The sequence below is a fragment of the Coenobita brevimanus genome, chromosome 106, assembly GCF_032717465.1.
Source record: "Coenobita brevimanus isolate Jiangsu-jjx chromosome 106, ASM3271746v2, whole genome shotgun sequence".
Classification (NCBI taxonomy): domain Eukaryota; kingdom Metazoa; phylum Arthropoda; class Malacostraca; order Decapoda; family Coenobitidae; genus Coenobita; species Coenobita brevimanus.
Window position 1 is genome coordinate 15,560,653 of NC_137059.1, and position 13,960 is coordinate 15,574,612.

Consider the following 13,960-nt stretch of genomic DNA (forward strand, 5'->3'; position numbering starts at 1 on the left):
TGTACTCATTTCCTACTGCCACTGCCACACACACACACACACACACACACACACACACAGCTGTGCCCACAACACATCAGATATTGCAGGGGAGTGTCTTGTGAAGCTCTGTTTACATACTGCCTTGTACAACAATTTTGGCCCCTCTTGGACTCTTCATGGGGTACAGGCTCAACATGTGGTGTATTTTCTTTGATAATAACAAGAGTAATATTGGTCACTTTCTCCCCCCACCTGCAACTAATTGTTCCTTTCACTTGTAGGTACGATGTTACTTGTTACTAGTGCGTTACTTGGGTTACTTGCAAGATGGCAACATGAATACAGAGTCAGGCAGCGGTACGTGGCAGCCTAAGTTACAGAGAACCAGTGGCCCCAGTGTAGTGGCTTTCGAATTAAGGTGAGTCTTTTAGCCTTCTTAGTGCACTGACACCTTAATTTAGTCTGGCAGGCTCCAAGTGATTTTAGTCAGTAGGTCAACTCTGGAATTATTCCCCTGTGTCTGTATTTCCTACATGAAAGGAGCATTGTGGTGTGGATGTGATAGGAAGCGTTACGTGAAATACATTGAGGTGGTTTGGCTATGCGGAGAGGTTAGAGAGCGAGAGACTAACGAGGAGAGTGTATGTGATAGATGGAGTGGGGGTTAGGGAGGGGGAGGTTGAGGATGAGATGGAGGGATAGAGTGGAGAGGTATATGAGAGAGGGATGTGTAAGCTGGGAAAAGGGAAGTGTGAAATGGTTGGGGATAGGGTGACAAGGAGGCGACTTGTTTGTGGCCACCCCTTATGGGATTAAGGCGTCTGGCAATAGACAGATAGATTGATTGACCTACATGAAAATTAGTGTCTTTGAGTGTGGTGTGTTCTCAGTTCAGGTCAGCGTCTTTCCTTGCCACTTCACTCCGATGATGTCTGAGTTTATTCTTGCTATTTCCAAGTGGTTTTATGCAACTCAGACCAAAAAGAAGTGTCCCTAAGTGTTGTGTCTTGGTGTGTTAAGCTGAGGTCTTTCTAAACCCTGTTGAGAATGGCAAGCACAGGACATAATTATAATCTTTTCACCTCTCTCCTCGTGTCTACATACTCTCCCATCCGTCTCAACTTCCTCCATGCCTCTGCTTCCCATCCACACACTAAATGCTTTCTTCTTTTGCGCCACAGCCTGTACCACCTCTTCATTCCACCATGCTGTTCCTTGCACCCCCTTTCGTCTTCTCTTCACCCCACACACCACCTCACACATCATATTTTTCATTTTGTCACTTCCATTAGCTTCAGAGGATGTTCACCCCTGTAGCTGGGCATTTTAAAGTTGGTAGTACATCCGCATGAGGCAACTGGCGGGCAAACTACTGTAGGTCTTTCATGAAACACTTTTATTCTTACTAAATAGTTAAACAAAACGCCTCTTCATGTTTGTGTCAGTTTAAGTCCATCGACCCTTGTTGGACTACACCTGGCCATCACCAAGCTGAAAAGGGTTGGGAATCTTGGCAACTTAGAACAAATGTTGTTAAGTCACATGGATGTCAGGCGAGAAGAATACACTAATTCCTTGTTATATGTTGCGCTTTTTCCAGTCATATTTGCTCTTAATTTCTTGAATCCAGTGCCATTGTCAGTGTTATTCTTGCCATCTTTACGCCACTGTGTACTTAAAGGCAGCATTAACCCTTTCATGGAGGTATTTAAAATTTTGTTCTTGGTATCTCTAGACCACTTTATTCAGTTTAAAGACTACTCGTGAGCAGTTGTTGAGTAACCCTGGTCTGTCTGGTTGAGCAGACCTATCAATCACAAACAAGCAACTACCCCTGCAGGGCCGTGCCATGCAATGAACCATTGTTTCCTTGCAGTGGATAGCACCTTGCCACTGCCAGGTGCTGGCCAGAGTATGGAGGTTGGGTTGCCAGACGGAATTTGCATCTGCATCCAGTAACAGGGACGCCATAGTAGGCTGCACATCATCCTGCTGTTTGGTGTTATGGTTACCACCCAGCGTTGTACAGTAAAGGGTTGCCATGGTTACCCCATAGTAGGCTGCACATCATCCTGTTGTTTGGTGTTATGGTTACCACCCAGTGTTGTACAGTAAAGGGTTGCCATGGTTACGCCATAGTACGCTGCACATCATCCTGCTGTTTGGTGTTATGGTGACCACCCAGCGTTGTACAGTAAAAGGTTGCCATGGTTACCCCATAGTAGGCTGCACATCATCCTGCTGTTTGGTGTTATGGTTACCACCCAGTGTTGTAAAGGGTTGCCATGGTTACCGGAAACCAGTAGGCTTGTCACTCAGTGTAGAGCCACCTGAAGTGGAAAGAAGAGTAATAAAAAGTAACAGGAAGGAAGGGAAAAGCAGGAAGAGAAGAGGCCAGACACAAAAAGGGAATGACAGGTGAAGGAAGAGGTAGGCAGCACTACATCAAGTGAGTGACCGTGGGGCAGACACCAAAAGGGAATGATGAATGAAAGAGGAAGTTGGCAGCACTACATCAAGTGGGTGGATGGTAGTGGGCAGCAGCCACCACTGCACCCGGGTATAGTAAAGGCAGTAAAGAAGGTTATACTGTAGGCAGCACTACATCAGGTGGGTGGATGATAGTGGCCAGCAGCCACCACTGCACCCGGGTATAGTAAAGGCAGTAAAGAAGGTTATACTGTAGGCAGCACTACATCAAGCGAGTGGATGGTAGTGGGCAGCAGCCACCACTGCACCCGGGTATAGTAAAGGCAGTAAAGAAGGCTATACTGTAGGCAGCACTACATCAAGTGAGTGGATGGTAGTGGGCAGCAGCCACCACGGCACACGGGTATAGTAAAGGTATTAAAGAAGGTTATACTGTAGGCAGCACTACATCAAGTGAGTGGATGGTAGTGGCCAGCAGCCACCACTGCACCCGGGTATAGTAAAGGCAGTAAAGAAGGTTATATTGTAGGCAGCACTACATCAAGTGAGTGGATGGTAGTGGCCAGCAGCCACCACTGCACCTGGGTATAGTAAAGGCAGTAAAGAAGGTTATACTGTAGGCAGCACTACATCAAGTGAGTGGATGGTAGTGGGCAGCAGCCACCACTGCACTCGGGTATAGTAATGGCAGTAAAGGTTATACTGTATGTAACCTCGCCAGTTTGAAGTCTGTCCTAAGCTGAATATAAACACCTGAGGCAGCAAGAATATCTGAAGCATAGGTTGGGCCAGGTGGACACGATGGAGGATGAGAGACTGACTAGGAGTGTATGTGAGTGAGGTGGAGAGGGAGACCAAGAATGAGATGGATGAATGGAATGGAGAAATATAGGAGAGAAGTGGGTGTGAGTTGGAGGGAGGGAAGTCAAATGGCAGAGGACAGAGCAACGTGGAGGTAATTTGCTTGTGGCTACCCCTTACAGGATTAAGTCATGTGGTAATAGGTAGATAGATGTCACCGGATTGAAGGGGTTATATTTTCAATAGTTTACAGACAAAAGCCTAATACAGTTCCATTTCTACCTATAAAGCAGGTTTGCCACTTTGCTTTAGTGGTGGAGAGGGACGCCTTCCTGTGGTGGCACTGATATATCTGGGCGGCTACACTGCATGGTTAAGTAACACCCCCAGCTACTGCCCTGCCCCCTGAAAAGCGAATGGTGGACTTAGGGAGAAGGGTAACAGATGAACATGGGGATACAACAGTATTACTACTTCTACTATTACCACCACCACCACCACCACTATTACTGCTACTACTACTACTACTACTACTACTACTACCTAGCACTGCCAAGTTTCCCCTAATTTAGCCACATACCCACTTGCAGGGAAAAACTCCTTCTTTATTTTAAACCCCATACCTGACAATGAGACCCTCCAGTAATTAGTCAACATATTTAGTCATTATTCTCTCCCTTACTGTCTTCTCTCCAGAGTTTTGTTCCGTTGCTTATCATGCGTCTTGGCATTGAATTAGTGCCATATGGTCTCTGACAGGCGCTAGGAATCCAGTATTGAATTCAGTTAAGTAGTCAGCATGTTTTAGTCATTATTCTCTCCCTTACTGTCTTCTCTCCAGTTATTTGTTCCGTTGCTTATCATGTGTCTTGGCTTTGAATTAGTGCCATATGATCCCTGACAGGCGCTAGGAATCCAGTATTCAGTTCAGATCCACCTTATTCTAACTGTTGGTATTCGTCCCCAGGTGGCATGGTGGTTGTGTGGGGCAGTTTGGTGCTGAATATTGACGAAACGTGATGGGTTAAAGGCAGATGGACGACTCGTTATCATGACAACCACCTGATGCTTTCCGTGAGCATTTTCTTTGTAATAGACTTTCATTTTTATTTTTGTTTTTTGTAAGCTTATTCATATATTCGACAGATTTTATTATTATGTACTAGTGGTAAAATATATAGGCCTTTTCAATTTGTCAACTTTTTTTTTATCTGTCTATCTATCGCTAGACACCTTAATCCCGTAAGAGGTGGCCACAAACAAACTGCCTCCATGTAGCCCTGTCCATTTCGCTGCCCTGCTCCCAACTCACATCCCCTTCTCTCATATACCTCTCCACTCCATCTCATGCTTGGCCTCCACCTCTCTCACATACACTCTCCTCGTTAGTCTTTCGCTCTTTATCCTCTCCATCTTCTTGGTAATACTGGCAAGTCATGATGGTTGGGTGGGTTGCAGTGATGTAAGTGGCTACCCATGGGTTAGAGAGAGAGTAGAAGAAACTGAAGCATGGTTAAGAGATGTGATTTAGAGAGAGTGAGAGAGAGAGAGAGAGAGAGAGTGTCCATGAGTTAGAGTAGAAGAAACTGTAGTATAATGAAGAGATATTATTTAGAGAGAGAGTGAGAGAGAGTGCCCATGAGTTACAGTAGAAGAAGAAACTGCAGTATAATGAAGAGATATTATTTAGAGAGAGTGAGAGAGTGTTCATGAGTTACAGTAGAAGAAACTGCAGTATAATGAAGAGATATTATTTAGAGAGAGAGAGAGAGAGAGAGAGAGTGAGTGGGAATGCCCATGAGTTAGAGCAGTGGTTCACAACTTTTTTTTTTTTTTTTTTTTTTTTTTTTAGGCGACCCCAGTCATGCACATCTAGCCATGACCGCGACCCCACTGTAAGGTTGGAAAAAGGACAAAATTAGCATCATTACGCGTTATTTTAGTTATAGAAATTTAAAGTCTTAATTTGAACCCAAACATCCACTTCTGAAATAATATTTTGTCACATTCCACAAAGACGAACTAAAATTGTTTTTTATCAACTGATAAATTGATTTTAATGGGGGCCTTGGGCCAGGATCTGGCTGGTAAGCTTCTCCATTCGTGGCTCAGTCGTAGAAAGTGCTACCCTCAAATCATGTTCAGGCTGCAACCAATTTCTGCTTTTCGTTTTGATGGCAGCCAGATATGCAAACCCTGATCCGCACAGATAGGTTGTAACGAACGGCAACAGCACTTTCACAGCCTCACTGCCGAGGACTGGTTTCTCCTTCACAGTAGTCCAGAACACTGCTAGTGACTGTTTCATCATGTTGCACCTCGATGAGCTCCTCTTACAGATTTGGGATGGAAGACTCTTCTTCTGCGAGGTCTTCGACATGGACATCGAAGGGTCTGCGCACCCATTGGTATTTCTCATGCAACTCTTCATCCGGAATATATCTGTCAAACTCCTCACTCAATTTCTCAAGGTGCTCAACAATGACACTTTGTTCGTCCTCAAGCGTGACGTCTTCATCTTCCTGAAAAAGGTTCAAGAGTGGAAAGGACGCAGTTTTCCCCCACTCAGTCTTTCCCTTCCACGACCGCAGTTTTGCCTTGAATGCCTTGAGCTTTTCTGACACAAAGGGACGAGTTTTTTCTTTTCCTTGCATGGATATATTCAACAAATTTAACACTGTATGTCTGTTGGATATGCCAGTTTAAGCAACCACCTTGGTTCTGCAAGCCTTGATGCTAGTGCATGTTTCTTCTCGTTCAAGAAGATTTCAACATCTGCACGCATTTCAAACACTCTCTGGAGCACTTTCCTTCGGGACAGCCACCTGACAGAGTAGTAAAGCAGGTGTTCATATTCCGACCCCATATCAGAGCACATCTGACTGAACAGCCTGGAATTCAGAGCTGATGGTTTAATAAAATTCACATCACAGAGTTAAGCTCAAGTGACAGTTTCCGGGAGGCAAAGTTTTCCCGGTGGAGCAGACAATGAGTCACTATCACTTCGGGGTTGACTTGTTTCACCCTAGCGGTGAAACCCTGATGTGCCCCTAGCATTGCAGGTGCACCACCCGTGCACACACTGAAGCACTGATCCCAGCTGTGGCCTTCTTTCTTGATGAAGCTGTCAACCAACTTGAACAGATCTTCACCTGTTGTTGTCGTCTCCAGACGTTTACAGAACAGGAATTTCTCTTCCATGTCATTCTTCCCTTGGCACCGCACATACACCAAGAGCTGTGCATCGTCACTGACGTCAGTTGACTCATCCAACTGCAGGCTGAAGTTACCGCTCCTTGTTGGCAGCCGCTACCTGTTCTTTGATATCTTCCGACATCTCTTGAATCCGTCGGCTAATTTTGTTGTCTGACTGGAATAGTTTTTTTTTTCTTTCTTTCTTTCACAGCATCATCTCCGAAAATAGTACAAACCACATCAAGGACTGCTGGCGTCACCAACTTTTCCCCAGTTGTATGTGGCTGTTTACACTTAGCAATTCTTTTTGCAGCCAGATAGGATGCAATTGCTGCTTGTCGAACATAATACACTCCTGTGTTCATAGGGGTGTCCAACCGCTGACTCTTCAGTTGTTCTTCTTTCCTCTTCAAATACTGGCGGTCTTTCCCCGCCAGCGTCGGGTGTTTTCCGTGGAGATGGCGCTCGTGCTTGTTTTCTTTAAGCGACTCATGGCTTAGCACTTCCCCACATCTAACACATTGAGGTTTCTCGATCCCACGATCGATGAGAAGCGTAAACCCAATATCAAGGAATTCTTCTTTGTACACCCGCTTTCTGGACATCACTGAAGAATCTGAAAAGATTTTTATACTCGCTTAATAATAAATCAGACAAAAGATGCTACTTGGTACCGTATGCCAGGAGGGGAGAGGGGAAGGAGCCAAGGAAAGAGGAGGAGGAGAGGAGGTCAAGGAAAGAGGAGGAGGGGAGGGGGCCAAGGAAAGAGGAGGAGGGGAGGGGGCCAAGGAAAGAGGAGGAGGGGAGGGGGCCAAGGAAAGAGGAGGAGGGGAGAGGGCCAAGGAAAGAGGAGGAGGGGAGGAGGTCAAGGAAAGAGGAGGAGGGGAGGACAAGGAAAGAGGAGGAGGGGACGACAAGGAAAAAGGAGGGGGAGGAATAAAGAGGATGGGGAGAGGGGTAAGGAAAGAGGAGGAGGGGACGACAAGGAAAAAGGAGGGGGAGGAATAAAGAGGATGGGGAGGGGGCCAAGGAAAGAGGAGGAGGGGACGACAAGGAAAAAGGAGGGGGAGGAATAAAGAGGATGGGGAGGGGGGCAAGGAAAGAGGAGGAGGGTGAGGGGACATGGAAAAAGGAGAGGGAGGAATAAAGAGGAGGAGGGGAGGGGTACCTTTCGTGCAATATTTCGTCGGCAAGTGAAGTATTCAGTTTCTTCCTCATATTTACCTAGGAATTTTAAAGAAAGACTGAGTGAAAGCTATACAGCACATTGCACTTCAATATACGGGTAAAAATACATCAACTTACCGACAGAAGATGAACAAGTTGGTAAAGAGTGTTTGCCGTTACCACCATACAGCTCGAGTGGTGGCCTGGCAGACTGGACGTGGACGGTTCACCTTTGCAGGACACAAGATGCTGTTCACGTACCAAACACGTACGACACTCAGGGATACCAACATTGAATATACATTCGTATAATTTTATATAAATAAATATATACATAAATACATAAATAAGAATCAACAAATACGTTTATATATTTTTCTTTACTACGAATTCCGCCAGAAGTCTACGGATTTTTCGCTGATTTTTTTACTAACTCGCTGTATGGCTGTGGACGGAGGCACGTCTCATACATGTCTGGCCACTTTATCAGCAGTATTTAACACGATCCCCAGATTCCTCAACCAATATGTGAATATATGCTGCAAACATCACATAATCGGGAATTGAACATATTTGATATTTTGAGGGTTTGGCGACCCCAGGGTTGGGAAAGGGGGAGTTAGAGAGTAAAAGGAACTGCAGCATGGTTAAGAGATGTGATATATATATATATATATATATATATATATATATATATATATATATGTATATATATACAGTAATCCCTCTAATATCCGGACGCCCAATAACCGAACATCCCCACTACCCGGACCTTATCGTCCTGGGATCAAACATTCCCAAAATGGTCCGAAAATCCAAAAAAATCGATTTTTTGCCGTCCGTAATTTGAACTTGCCGCGCGCGCCGCGTGAGAGCATTGTTTTGGTTCGTCATTCCTCCGACGTCCGATAGAGCGCCGCTGCATCCTCCCCACTTCCCGCCTGTCTCTCACCGCGACAAGACCTACGCTCTTCGCCATGGCTGCCCACGTGCTCGCTTTTGTGGTGGTGCCGTACTTGCTGCAAGGCCTCCTGCTGCTCTCTGCCCTACTCTTAGTGTGTGTGATGATGGCCCCGCCTCCTGAGAAAAGGAAGAGAGTGGTGTTGACTCTGGAGAAGAAACGGGAGATATTGGAGAAGGTTGATGCGGGTTGGTCTTCCTCTCGCATTCTCCGCGAGTTCAACCTGGCCCGGTCGACTTTGTTTGATATCAAGCGTTCCCGAGACAAGCTCATGCAGTACACGGCTGACTTCTCGTCGAGAAGCAAACGCAACGTGGAGAGGAAGGTTATGTTTACCCCCAAGTATGCAGAGATCGACCGCTCCACGTTGATTTGGTATCGACAGCAACGTGCAGCTGGTGTGATGGTACGTGGAACGGAGCTGAAGGCTGCTGCTAAGTTTGCAAGGCTTCACGACGCCCTAGACTTCAAGGCATCCGAGGGTTGGCTCTTCGCGTTCAAGTTGCGACATGGCCTTACTAACCGTAAAGCACATGGCGAAGCATTGGACGCTAACGAGGATGGAGTGGACGAGTTTCGGCACAAGGTGAAAGGCTTGATCGACAGGGAGGGCCTCACTCTCGGTCAAGTCTATAACGCTGACGAAACTTGCCTATTCTATCGCTCGGTGCCAACGAACACTCTCACCGATGAGACGGAGAAGCGTGTACCTGGCCGCAAGCTTTCTAAGGAACGGATATCTGCTTTGTGTTGTGCCAATGCTAACGGCATGCACCGGCTTAAGCCCGTTATTGTTGGCCGTGCAAAGCAGCCTCGGTGCCTTCGTGGGGTGATGGATGTCCTTCCTGTCGTATGGTACCATTCTTTGAAAGCATGGTTCACAGCTGTGATTTTCAAAGACTGGTTTCACCATCACTTCGTCAAGGAGGTCATACATTACCAGACGAAGACACTGGGAATTCCTCGCGACCAGGTAAAGGCTCTCCTCCTCGACAATGCACCTGCCCACCCGTGCGACAAGGACTTGGTTGCTGAGAATGGCCGTATTAGGTGCATGTTTCTGCCACCTAATACGACTGCTCTCATTCAACCAATGGACCAAGGAGTGATTGTGGCAACAAAGCGCCTGTACCGTCGGAAGTTCCTGGACGAGGTGATGGTGGTTCTCGAGGACGAGGACGAGCGCAGGGAAGGACGTGACACTCGAGGCAAGCGGACTTTGGAAAACCTTCGCCGCTACAACATCAAGTCTGCGCTGTACAACTGGGCTAGTGCATGGAAGGAAGTCCCTGTGAAAACTCTTGAAAATGGTTGGTCTCGTCTGCTTCTCGGAACAGATGTGGAGTACGGTTTCCTAGAGTTTGACATGGATGACTTCCATGCACGGCTACGTACGCACGGTGACGATGTTGATGTGGACGATGTTCGTGAGTGGTTGGACGACGACGAGGGCGATCCTGGGTATCAGACGTTGTCTGATATCGAGATCGCATCTTCGGTTGCTGGTGTCAGTCCCGAACTTGAAGATTCCGATGACGAAGGCGATGATGATGCAGACTCCGCCCAGCAGGACACTACTCCAGCCATCCCCAAGCTGAGCGCACTCCGGGAACATCTAGAGTTCGTCCTAGACTACCCGGAACACCCGGACTGCGACAGGGAGATGGGGCCCTTGGGACTCGTGGAGGAAGTGCGTGCTTTCCGGCAGCGCATCATCAATCGCCAGAATCGTCGGTCCTTGCGTCAGTCAACGATTGACAGTTTTTTCAGGCCCGTGACCCCCGCTGTGCTAAGCCCTGGTTCCACTCCGTTGCCTCCCCAAGACAGGCCCTCATGCTCCGAGCCACAGCCCAGCACATCAGCTACAGTGGAGTCACCGCTCGACGTGAGTTTGCGGCTGTCTTCAGAGTCTTCTGTAGTCGGTACGCCATCACTACTACCCACCGATGCACCCCTTGGACGCCTGCCAGTGATACTCTCGGGCTCTGACAGTGAATAAACAGCAAGAACTTCTCCACTAGACCACACGGGAATTTTGAGTGTTGTGCAGTGAAAAAAACGGTGTGTTGTGTTAAGGTTTTCGAAATGAGAGAAAAGACTCAGTGGAAACAAAATTTAACGTAACTAACCTTCTTTGTTTTGGCTTTGGAAAATTAAAAAAAATTGGGAAAAGTTAATGTGCAACACTTAAATTTAATGGAACATTATTTGGACTAAAGTGAACACTGTGAAAAGAACGGACTTCTGTGTGTTAGTGACTAAGTTCAGTGCAAGACTTCAGGAAGAGTGTAGTGCAAGTGCTTCAGGAAATCGTTCTTACTGTCAGAGTCCGAGAGGAGGCGGTTATTCATTGAGGTGGCCAGGGACTTGCTGTAAGTAGCCAAAATGTTTCATGTTGTACTATTTTCCATACTATATTTACCAGAATGTTTCATATTGTATTTCTTCCCATACTATACTTACCAGAAAGTGTCATACTGTACTTCTTTCCATACTAAACTTACCTCATGCATGTGCAGTAAGAATGTGTTTTTCAGAGTTCGGTTAGGTTCGGTTAGGTTAGGTTCGGTTAGAGTCCATAAGTACCAGAATGTTTATTAATGTATGAACATACTTCTAAACCCACATTTTATGTGTCTATTGCATTTATTTCAGTAATTTATGTGCCTTATTGGTGTGATTTGGGTGTTAAATAGGTGCTATGCATGTCCAGAGGGAGTTGTATAGGTGTTTCTCTGTGTTAGGGTCCGTAAGTATAAGTCCATAAGCTGGGGCCCAATATCCGGACAAAACCAATATCCGAACCTACCGATGGCTCTATTGATCCGGATATTGGAGTGATTACTGTATGTATATATATATATATATATATATATATCCGGTATACATGTGTAGAGAGAGAGTGCCCATGAGTTAGAGAGAGTGAAGAAGAAACTGCAGTATGGTTAAGAAATTTGATTTAAAGAGTAAGTGAGTGAGTGAGAGCGCCCATGAGTTAGAGTAGAGGAAGAAACTTCAGTGTGGATAAGAGATGTGACTTGGAGAGAGAGTGGGAGTGGGAGTGGCCATGGGTTAGTGTGGAGGAAAAAGAAATTGCAGCATTGTTAAGATACAGCCTATGATTTGGAGAGAGTGAGAGTGCCAATGAGTTAGAGACGAAGAAGAAACTGCAGCATGGATAAGAGATGTGGTTTAGAGAGAGAGGGAGTGAGAGTGGCCATGAGTTAGAGAGAGAGAGAGAGAGAGGGGGAGGGGAGAGAAGAAGAAGAAGAAGCTGCAGCATGGTTAATAGATGTGATTGATGAACAAGTGACGATGGCAGGACCAGTTGTTACCGTGGCAGTCAGTTCACAGTATAATTAAGCCTGTTGTTTATGTATCATGTTGGTGTTGTCACTGACCACACTCCTATGTCTAGTGTTGTAAGGTATATTTGGCAACACAATACCGGGTCTTTCTACCAGCACGATTTCTGTTGAAATACCATCATCATTATTCTTACCGCCTTCACCACCACCACCACCATCACCATTATTGTCATCATCATCATCTCCTCCTCCTCCTCATAGCACTCTGAGATGGTTGGCTTTATGCAGAGAATAATTGACTGACTAAAGTTCTTTCACCTTAACATGGCTCAGATTATCGTCGTTTTACAGCTTATTCCGCACAGCTGATTGGCAGAAAAAGACAATTCTGTGGCTGTACTCATAGCACTTCTTCGTGACTAGCTTCCTGACATTGTTTCACCTTAACTTGCCCAGATGTTGGATATCTTGTAGCTTATTTCACGTAGCTCAGTGGCAGAAAAAGACTGCTGTGGCTCTACATCCCTTTCGCTGCACGTCGTGACTAGCATCATAGTCTAGTGGGGAACTATAATTATTACAGCTCGGCATTCATGATGGAGAGACGGCATTTTTAGGTGCAACCTGTGTTGTCTTCAGCCATTCCCTAGCACTTATTCGTGACTGGCATCATATACTAGTGTTGATCTCAGGCTACTATACCTCATACCAATTAATCTGGCCAGGCATGTATGGCAACACTGTTCCTGCCAAGATTCTGATTGGCTGGAGGTGTTTGTTCGATTTCGTTGTTGCTAAAACTGATACTCTTTTTATTACCAGATGTGATACTGAGTTTGTCGACAATACAATCGTCAAAAGCAATAAGAAATCCGTTATATACTTATCAACAATGAAGTTATCGTAGGAAGATAGAGATATTGAGTCAACAAAGTATTTTAACAGTCCAAGTCAAGGTCAGCATTCGAACAATTCCTTTAAATCTCTGACACTCCGTAATATAACAGAAAATTAAGGAATCCTGCTTAATCTAAGCGTTGGTATAACATTTAAATTTTAAGATCAGTCCGTACTGTGATAATAGAGGATATATAATGAAATAGTTTTCCTTTAGCCTACTTTGATTTTTCGCGATTTTTTCAAACCTCCCTCCCCGCAGAACTCGTCTTTTCACTAGAATTTTTAATTATTCAGAGTTCTGGCACAATTTAAGGGCGCGGACTGATCTTAAAATTTAAATGTGTTATACCAACGCTTAGATTAAGCAGGATTCCTTAATTTTCTGTTATATTACGGAGTGTCAGAGATTTAAAGGAATTGTTCGAATGCTGACCTTGACTTGGACTGTTAAAATACTTTGTTGACTCAATATCTCTATCTTCCTACGATAACTTCATTGTTGATAAGTATATAACGGATTTCTTATTGCTTTTGACGATTGTATTGTCGACAAACTCAGTATCACATCTGATAATAAAGAGAGTATCAGATTTAGCAACAACGAAATCGAACAAACACCTCCAGCCAATCAGAATCTTGGCAGGAACAGTGTTGTCATACATGCCTGGCCAGATTAATTGGTATGAGGTATAGTTACAATTCAGAGTAGAGTGATGGCAATTTTTGGCCAAGTTAGTGCAGAGTAGTCATTGACATCATTCCTCTCAAAGACGGTAATTTAGTCGTTGCTATAATTAGTTTCAGATTTTGTTTCATACACTCACTTCCAGACTCATTAACTAGGTCTAATATGTAGAGTAAATTGCTAAGCAAGATGTGTTAGGAATTCTCAAGTGTCAGTTGCAATAAGACCGTGAGTCTGCGTTGCCATGGAGATATCTGCTTTCTCGTCAACTTCATCTCTCCTTTCTGGCTAACGAGAGAGAGAGAGAGAGAGAGAGAGAGAGAGAGAGGAGCGACGTTCCATCCTCACTCCGCGGTGACCAGCATAAAAATGGCGATATTTCACTAACTTCACCTGCCAGCTGTGTGTTTTTGGTACAGGCGGGTGTGTATATGGTTATTACAACACTGGATCACTTATGTATCGCCTGTGTACCTGAACAACATTATTTAGGCCAAAAATAATATTCTTTCAGTATTGCCAATATGAGGA